Raw genomic sequence first — 7,673 nt, 5'->3', positions numbered from 1 at the left:
AGGTTGCTGAAAGAAAGTAAGGTGTACTTTTAACAAACAGTTCATTCAATAGCAAACAATGCAAATCACCCCTATTGCTCTCTCTCTCTCACACACACACATGCACACACACTTTGAACACAGTGGTTAACGTCTAAGATAAATCATTCATACTGTAAAAAGCTTATTATTGCTTATAATGTAAAAAAAAAAAACCAACAACATACATTTAGTTATCTGTATCAGATGATTAATTGATTAACTATTAAAATTAATGCATTTAGTTATCCATATCAGAAATTGCAAACAAGTTCTATAGAAATATATCTGAATCTATATAGAAATCTACAGATGTACCAAAATTCAATCAGTTGAATTAAACAAATGTATTAAACTGACAGAGAAGAGATGCTAATCAAAAGTTTGATAGTAAGAGCTTTATGAAAGGCAGTTACTGAATAAAATGTTTATATAGCTGAAACACTGATTTTGTATACTGAAAACTTTGTGAAGACATTTTGTGATCGTGTATATTGTACTAACAATTGGAAATATGCTGAAATGTTTGATAAAAGTCCACTTTTGATGGTCTGTTGTAAAAGTACCAAAGCAATTAAATAAATAAAAGTATGTATGACACTTTATGTTGGAAACACTTAATTCAGATCATCAATCCAATTTATAGTTAGAAGCAGGAGGTGTTATAACCTTTCAGCCTATATCGTCACATTGGTCATATACTGAAAACACATATAGGAGTTGATCAGTTAGACCACACCTTATTGTGAAACATATTCTTTTCATAAAAATAACACAAGCCTTGTGATGTATTTTATGAGGCTAAAAATTATCCTGCTTTGAATGTATTTCATATCTGAGAATGTCAACATTAAAGATATGTTTGATGTTTGCAGATGCCATGATGAAGTACAAGTAAACCCTAGTAACAAATTTGAAAATGTAAAACCTCGGAGAGGAAAATAATAGAAAAAAAAAGAGATTCTGAAGTTCATTCCAAAACTCATTAAGTGCGTCACAATAAGGGTAGGGAGCACTCATATCTGCAATGGAAACGGTCTGTTAGATACTGGTTTAAAGAAGAATGTCTTGACATTTAGTGCTCAAACTCCTTCACTTTGTATCAAGCTACAGACACTCCCTTCCTTCTTATCACTTTGGAAAATGTGTGGATTGCCAAGGACGGGATGGCAACATAAGCCTTTTGTTTAACCAGCAATGATAAAAAGAAAGACTGTGAACACTCCAAGTCTCAACAGATAAAACTTAGCCATGCCAAGATTCGGTGTCAACTAGCATGCAAAATGTAGCAAAACCAAACAGCTTGACCAGAATTTGTTCTAGTCACATTTATGCATTTCTAATTAGGATTCAGAACATCATGTAATGAGAATATCTTGGGTCCTCCAGGTCTAATCTCTAATCTTCTGAATGTTCTACACACTTCATTCAAACATTATCAAAAGCTTCCACTTATGTGTCATTTACTGTATTGATAGAAGAGGGCAAAAGTTTCTAGAGCATACCGTATTGTTAACATTTCGAAATGGTCATAAAGACAAATGGGGTATGTGTAATGAAGAGGGCTTGAACACTACTCTGTAGGAATGCAAAGTCATTCAGTGTTGAGATTATCAGTACAGTCAGTAGCAATGGCACCGACAGGGATATACCACACATTTTTCCATGTTGTTTTCCTTTGTGTTATTCGCCTACAGATGAAAATGTCACAATGATGCCCGTTTACACGGATCCGCGAAAACGACTAAAAACGCTGTGTTATGCTGCCAGGCCGGTAGTTGGCGATGTAACGAAACACTACGGACCTATAGACTGAACGTGTAATACGCATGCATATGACCTCACAGTTTTCACAAATTCGCACTTTTATAGTTTACATGGAGACAATAACAGTATAATTTTCAAAAACTTGCACGCTGAAACCCTGTTTTCAAAAGTTTGCGTTTTCAGGCCCCTAAAATGCTGCTGTTGTGTAAATGCTAAAAAATGATTGTTGGACATGCTGTTCAGAAGCTATTAGAAAAAAGTAAACTATATTCATAATTAGTGATGAGAATTGGAACAACATTTTATATTAATTCAAACAAGCTTTTAGAGCAAACTTAGAATTAAGATTGTTGGACTCACAGGTTAGTAGGTTAATTCAATGCTGGTTATATTGGATTAAGGAAGCAGATTAAATTCAGGCTTTACGGCTTTATTGATCTTTTACTGGCTTAAAAAGCTAGAATTTTAGGTTAAGCATGATGATTATACACAAGTAGTATACAGAAGCTCATTTTGCCCTAGCCTGTATGTTTCGAGAGAACTCCATTATGTACTTATGAAAATGTGAGGGAATGATTTCAAACAAGTATTACGATAAGCAAGCAAATCATCATGAGAGGAAGGCTGAGCTGGCCACCATCGTTCCAAGAATGGTTACAGAACATGGGAAGTTCGCAACATATGAAAACGTTTTATTGTCTAGTTAAAAGAATAGATGTTTACATGAGGAAAGGGTAGATTTTATAGCAGGTACTGAAGCGTGACCTTTCGGCGAGACTCAATGACAAGAGCATTACTTATTGGAGGACATTTTCAAATGACCCTTTTATGTGAGCAAAACGTGTATTCATTTGGCACATGTGTGAGATTTATCATATAAAATGAAATAATTGTAACTTTTTTAAAGAATCCTTTATTTAATTAACATTTTGTACAGATTGTTCTCTTTGTCATCCATCATTTGAGATTAATGGCACAGTGACTGTAGTAAGAAGTTGACAACTTCCAAACATGAAAGCTTTACTAATTAAGTAACAAATGACTTCCTACCCACTGCATGTATTTATGAACCATGTGGGAGTCCGTTGTTACTGGTTATTGACATATAACAAGAAGTAAAATGGGGAAATAGGAACTAAAATAATATAGCCTATTAAATAAGCGTATAAAGCAGTAAATGGAAGTTCCCTGAAATGTATCACATATCAGCGCTGTCATTATTCTTTTATGGTGCTTATTGTCTCATATCTCTAGCTCAAATGCTCTCAATTTTAGACAGTGTCACACTACATCACAACATCTGAGGCATTGTTTTGATGTCTTTTCCTCAAGGTGTTGTAAACCATCAGTACACATGAGAGTGATATAGTTCTGCAAGATTACCATGTTTCAATATGCTGCTTGCTCCTAAGAGACATGGGACAGAAGTTTTATGTGTGGCCGGTAATTCATCAAAAGGACAGGACAACTGCAGTAAATCTTTGGACCTTTAATAAAAGCAGAAGAAAAAAAATCAGTTCTTAAGGTTATGGTAAACTTGACATGCTTACAGCTGCAATATTGATTAAAATTTGGACACCCTACAAGAACCTAAATCAAGGAAGATTTTACTACAATAAATTATTTTCTCTTTTCTACGATAGTCCCACAAACCAGATCAAATAGCTCTGGTTTCATGTACTAAATTAAATATGTTATTAGTATGGTAATTACTGAGTAATAGGGGTAGTAGTACACAGTAAAAAATTTTTTATAAAAAATAAATAAATAAATGAATAAAATGTGATATGATAAATGTAAATACAAATTGAAGCTTCATTTATTTTTAAGCTTTTGGGGTGAAGCTGAAGGTTGTTTTTGTTTTTGAATATAAAGTAATAAAAGTAATAAAAGAAAAACAACTTCCCTTTGTTAATATGCATTCTGAGTTCAGATCCAGTGGGGAGTCTGTTCCAGGACAGGGGAACCAGGAAGAGAAATTACTGTATTTTTACAGTAAAAATGTCACTTCTTCCTTACTGCTCTGTTTTGAATGGAAGCGTGGAATCAGAATAACAAACAAATAACAAATGAGCAGCCTATCAACACTTTTCTTTAAAGGGATAGTTCACTTTGAAATTAAATGTTGGTATGTTTTAGCTTACCTCAAGGGCATCCAAGATGTAGGTGTCTTTTTTTTCAGCAGTAGTTTCAATTTGATATTTTTAGGTCAAACCGTTCTTGTCTGTCAGTCATATAATGCAGGTCTATGGTCACTGTCTCAAAGAGCATGCACAGAGTCCAAATTAAAACAATTCCCCGTCGTCCAAATTAAACAATTCCCCATCGTAAGTACACATTGATGGCCTAAGACACGAAACGAGCGGTTTGTGTGAGAAAACGAACAGTATTTATATCGTTTTTACCTCTTATACACAGCCACGTCCAAGTGATCTGATCTGACGTGTATGCAGACTGGTACATAGATATATATACACTAGATGTCGCCTTGTCTATGGCAGTTCATTGGAACGAATGTCTTTAAGTCGACATCTAGTGTACATATCTATGCACCAGTCTGCGTACACGTCACACACCAGGATGCGCGCGTGCCCTCAGATCACTTGGACGTGGCTGTGTATAAGAGGTAAAAACGATATAAATACTGTTCGTTTTCTCACACAAACCGCTCGTTTCGTGTCTTAGGCCATCAATGTGTACTTACGATGGGGAATTGTTTAATTTGGACGACGGGAATTGTTTTAATTTGGACTCTGGGCATGCTCTTTGAGACAGTGACCATAGACCTGCATTAAATGACTGACAGACAAGAACGGTTTGACCTAAAAATATCAAAATTAAAACTACTGCGGAAAAAAAGACACCTACATCTTGGATGCCCTTGAGGTAAGCTAAAACATACCAAAATTTTATTTCAAAGTGAACTATCCCTTTAAATATAACGTCGATTTAGAAACATTGTTTTAAAGCATCCTCATACAGTTGATAGAGACTGTACCCCGTCTCTGTGATGCCAAACTAAGGGTGCAATATCTTAAACACCACGATGAGTTAAAAGTGTTGACTTCATTTCTGTTGAGATATTCTGAAATGCTGAAATGAAATAAAAGCACAAGGAAGTTGAGGATGAGCAGCCCTATCATATGACTCAATACAGTCAAGCAAAAAAGCCTCAAAGTAAACCAGGGATTTGCTCCAAATTGCATCAAAACTATCACAAAATGGGAAAATGTGCATAAAAACGAATGGATCAAATGAATTTGAACTCTCACATCACACCACCTAAACCACAACCTAGACTTGCAGGCTCTTACAGTCAGTAGATGCTTGGCTGAAATTCATGATGGTTCCCTCCGACCAGAACAACTCTCTGTTTGATCAGGTGTGCTCAGCACAGAATACACCTTTATGGCTTTATGACATGCAGGTTGCCATGGTGATAAAGGCCACTTGGTCCTTCACTGTAAATCTTTCTTAGATAGATGCTCATTGGGCCTCTTTGCTTATTGGGACTGCTGTGAATTATAAACGTACAACTTGCCTGGTAAGATGAAAGTGCTTAAGTCATTTTTAAGAGTTCATTTTAATAGCGGAGTTACAGTGGCCTATCTAATGTGTGACGTGAATGACTGCAAGCAAACAGTGCTTGGACTTTAAACCTTTTGAGTGATTGCACAATGTGTCTAATGTGTTATTACTAGGGCTGTCAAAGGATTGCATTTTTTAAATCGAATTAATTACACGATGCGCTGACAAATTAATCACATTAAATTGGCTGACATCAAGGGCCATGTTTTTTTTTTTTTTTTTTTTTTTTTTTTTTAAGCTGCATCTTAATTGCTATTTAGAAATATTTACAGACCAAAACAGTTTGGTTACCAACATTCTTCAAAATATTCTTTTATATTCCGCAAAAGAAAGAACGTCATACCGTTTTGAAACGACATGAGGGTGAGTAAATGTAAATAAACAGAATTTATATTTTGGGCAAACCATCCCCAAAATTTGATTTAAAAAAAATATGAAGTGCTGCTCTAAATAAGAAACAAAAAATTCCAGTAGGTGGTGGTAAATATATAATGGAGTCATTCATCAATTCGATTAGTTCAAATGTCTGCTTCATACAGTAAATGTCTCTCTTTATGAATCGGCCATTGAATCATTGGTTCACCTGATTGATTGATTCGCTCAAAACGCAGAGTCATTCAGAAACTAAACACCGCTGTGTGTTGCTCAGTTCTGCACTGGCTTTACAGGAAATATTGTTGTTGGCAAAATTGAGACAATAACAAAACAGACCGTATTGTGTCTAAAATATAACAATATTAACTTATTTTTTTAACTGTAAAATCATCATCACATTCGCACTCCTGCTATCAGGATAAATACAGATATAAATATGAGACAAAAACTCATTCAGGAGGCATTTTTGCCCTGATATCTTGAATTTAAGGTCATTTTGCCTGCATTATATATGCTGCATCACGTAGAGCGCTGTCCTGCTTCATGTTCGTCACCAATCAATTGAATGAAATATAAGATGAACTTCATCTGGGGTGTTAAATTGGCAGCCCTAGTTATAATAACACTAAATGGGACAATATCAGTTCTCAAATCATTAGGCCTACAGATTCATAGACATTAAGACATGGAGATTTGAAAATGAGTAGTATTATGCCTGACGAAATGTAAAACAATAAAATAAAAGGTAAAAACCTAACCCTGCCTAACATATTTTTCATAAATTCAAACATGGGAAGCCAAGCATATTTTTCATGCATTCAAATGTCTTCACTACTCAAACAAAATGAACAAAGCATCTTTTGATTATGAAGCTGAATTTATTACCCTGAAACAAACAGGGCCATAAACATTTCCGTTGACTCTAATTGTATTAAAACTTCCTCGATGTTGTGAGATATGAGTTATAGTTAAACTTGAAATTGACTTGAAATGTTTGATCACCATTTAGCTCCCCACAAAAAAAGCCAAAATCAACAAAAATGTGAAACGATAGTGATCTAATGTTTCATCAACTCTTTTAAAATCATGTAATGCTATAGGACACAATTTATAAAGGTATTCCCATTAAGATGGAAACTCTATAATTTCTTATCAAGCAATAGTGATATCATCTGCAAACCAATATTAGACAAATTCAAACTAATACTAATACAAACTTTGATGTAACCAGACTAATGAATGTACAGAACAATATCTAGAGAGATGGCATTTTATTGTGTAGTTCTAGATGTTGTTTTAATCATAGACTGTAAAAAAAAAAAAAAAAAGAAAGGTTTTATCTGGTTACATCAAAGTTTAAATGACTAACGTTTGGGGTCGGTGCAGGATTTTCATTGTAGGATATTTTTGAAAGAAGTTTCTCACTAAAGCTGCATTTAGATGATTAAAAATATTCACAATATTGTGAAATAACTCTTCAGAAATGTATTCCTGTGATGTCAAAGCTGTATTTTCAGCATCATTACTCAGTGTCACATGATCCTTCAGAAATAGTTCTAATATGATGATTTGCTGCTCAAGAAACATTTATCATCAATGTTAAACAGTTGTGCTGCTTAATCTTTTTGTGGAAACTTTTATTTGAGATCTTTTGTAACTGTCTTTGCTTTCATTTTTGGTCAATTTAATGCATCCTTGCTGAATAAAGGTATAAAATGTATAAGTGCAGGGTAGTGTAGTGTACATTTAACCTAAAAATAACTTGATTTGTCCATTTAATTTCAAGGACTGGTCGCTATCTGGAAATAGTTAACCTCAATGCACGTCATATATACATATATATATATATATAAATATAGACACAGAAAGCATCATCATACAGTGCTGGGCAAAGAGCTATAAAAAGACATGAAACGCACAGTCCG

The sequence above is a fragment of the Rutilus rutilus genome (genome assembly GCF_951802725.1).
Source record: "Rutilus rutilus genome assembly, chromosome: 1".
Classification (NCBI taxonomy): Eukaryota; Metazoa; Chordata; class Actinopteri; order Cypriniformes; family Leuciscidae; genus Rutilus; species Rutilus rutilus.
Note: the sequence above shows the minus strand (reverse complement) of the source record.